Consider the following 2,500-nt stretch of genomic DNA (forward strand, 5'->3'; position numbering starts at 1 on the left):
CCCAGAAGCTGAAGTGAGCTGCAGAATGCATAATGACCAAGTGATGGAGAGAGGAGAGGAGAGGAGAGGAGAGGAGAGGAGAAAGAGATAAAGAGAGGTCCAACGCTGTAGAAGAACAGATATGAGAAAAGAAGGAGAGGAGCGAGAGAGCAAGAGTGGCTCCTGTGAACGACTAACAGAATGCTCCTCTTGATGCCCCCAGTGAGAGGCGACACAAAGCAGGGCCCGCCGAGGGAGACGACACCGCGTGGCATCACACGCTGCTCTGAAGTGGCCCTCTTTTACCACACACACTCCAAAGCAGGCCTCACCTTCTGTGAGACAAGATGAGATTGTGTGTGTGTGTGTGTGTGTGTGTGTGTGTGTGTGTGTGTGTGTGTGTGTGTGTGTGTGTGTGTGTGCGTGCACCTGTGAATGAGTGAACAGAATGTCTCTGAAGCTTGGCCAGGTGGAGGCTGAGACGTATGTGTGTATACCACAGATGTGTGTGTGTGTGTGTGTAGCCGAGGATGGGAGAGGACTGGTGCGGGGAATGCTTCTGCTGCCACTGCTGCTAGTGTGTCTGATCTAAAGGGGTTTCCCTCTTCCTCCTCCTCCTCCTCCTCTTCCTCCTCCTCCCCCCCTCAGTCTGTGTGTGTCACTTCCACAGGGGGCTCCCTCCTGTTAGGCCCACGCTGGATCCCTTTCTGCCTCTCCCTTTGTCTTCTTTACCGCCCCCTCACACACACACACACACACACACACACACACACACACACACACACACACACACACACACACACACACACACATAACTCATAAATCCACACACATGCACCCGTGCACACACTCTTGCTAGGAGGTCTGCCAGCTCCTCCACTCTCTCTCCTGTCATTGTTTTGGTGTTGCTGAAGACCTCCTTTGAGGTGACAATCACTTGCCATCCCTCAGCTGCTGCTGCACACACACACACACACACACACACACACACAGACACACACACACAGACACACACACACACACACACACACACACACACACACAGCAGCATCTCCCCATCCCTGTCTCATTATCTGCCACTGGATCGTTTGCATGTGCAGCATGTAAACATACAGCAACATTAACTCAAGCAGACAGTTCACACAATCATGTGAATGCCAGTCAGGCCGTATTAATGTCTGCTGTAAGTCTGTGGTCAATTATACATGCAAAGCCCCTACTCTACTCCGGCACTTCTGTCACGTCTGTGTGCCGTTTTGTTTCTCGCGTGTTTTCTCGCGTCAATCTCACGAATTTCACTGGGTCCTACTTTCTGCTCTGCTCAGTTCCTGATTTGTGATTTGATGTTGGAAAATGATTGATGATGCCGTGATGATTTCAAATGTTTCATCGGTCAATTAGTTGCATTCTTGACTGAGCAATTCTAATGGTGTGTTTTCTGCATGGTAAACGTTTGTGCATGGGAAACCTAAATATAGCCCCTCCACATCCATACGTCAGGGAGAACATCTGTCAGTGGGAGCAGGGCTGTGTGGCGGTGCTTGCGGCAGTATTCCCATTGCTAAAATGGCGTAGATGTCATGTATCAGTCTTCCTACATGACAAGGTAACGCTCTTTTTATGACAACCAAGCACATGTTCATGGATGGCGCTGTAAATATGCTCACATAGGTTTACCAATAGACTGTAAGCTGCCTCACTAAACAAGCATGTGGTGAAAGATGACCAAAACTAGTATGTATGGAAATGTTTCACGGTCAGCAGCAGGGCTGGGCTCCTGCATTCATTGCTGTATGTCATGTCATGTCATTCTGTACGTCAGTGGTTCCCAAAGGGGGGGGGGGGGGGGCGGGGATTTACAGCAAGGGGGCTCAGGTTCAGGGTGAGAAAACCGAATGAGAACCCTAAACAACCAACTAGTGGTCAAATGAAGTATGGCAGTGCTCTGACAGCACAGTAGCCTGGAACTAACCTATTTGGTGATGAGTTATAGCCTACTTTATACTTGTGTTGTATGGTCAGGGCCTACAGTTTAGCATATATGTCAAGGGATAGCTAGCCTGATTGTTACAGACATGCACCTTACACGAACCGATCCAAAGAATGGAACAATACTTAGCCAATCATAAAACAGTTTTTGATCCAGCCAGATTTGATCCGTAAACAAGCCCTCTGGACAAACAAAAAATGAAGTTTAATTGATCAAATGTTTAAGTTAAACTGATTGATGAAATGAAATTGAAAATGTTCAACTGTTCAAATGTAGAAACACTGTTTAAAAACAGCTATGCAACAGCTGATGGGCATCTGGTTTTTATTATTTAATTTTTTTTCTCATTGTCAAAGGGGGGCTGTGAAACCATGAAAAGTTTGACAACCACTGCTGTGTGTTAATCCTTTGCTTCACTTCAAATTCCAAAACATTGTGTTTAGGAATACAAGAATCCCCAATTTAGGGAAATCCTTTGATCATTCGAACAAGTATGACAGAATAATGTCACTCTGAGGTCTTCAGCTCGTT

The 2,500-nt window shown here is 46.9% G+C and overlaps 1 protein-coding gene across 2 annotated transcripts in view; it reads left to right on the forward strand.

Annotated features, from left to right (window-relative positions):
• The window catches only part of agbl4 (AGBL carboxypeptidase 4), a 314,407-nt gene that overhangs the window by 295,823 nt on the left and 16,084 nt on the right, over positions 1-2,500 (forward strand). The gene's annotated exons all lie outside the window — the stretch shown is intronic.

The sequence above is a fragment of the Clupea harengus genome, chromosome 10, assembly GCF_900700415.2.
Source record: "Clupea harengus chromosome 10, Ch_v2.0.2, whole genome shotgun sequence".
NCBI classification, from domain to species: Eukaryota; Metazoa; Chordata; class Actinopteri; order Clupeiformes; family Clupeidae; genus Clupea; species Clupea harengus.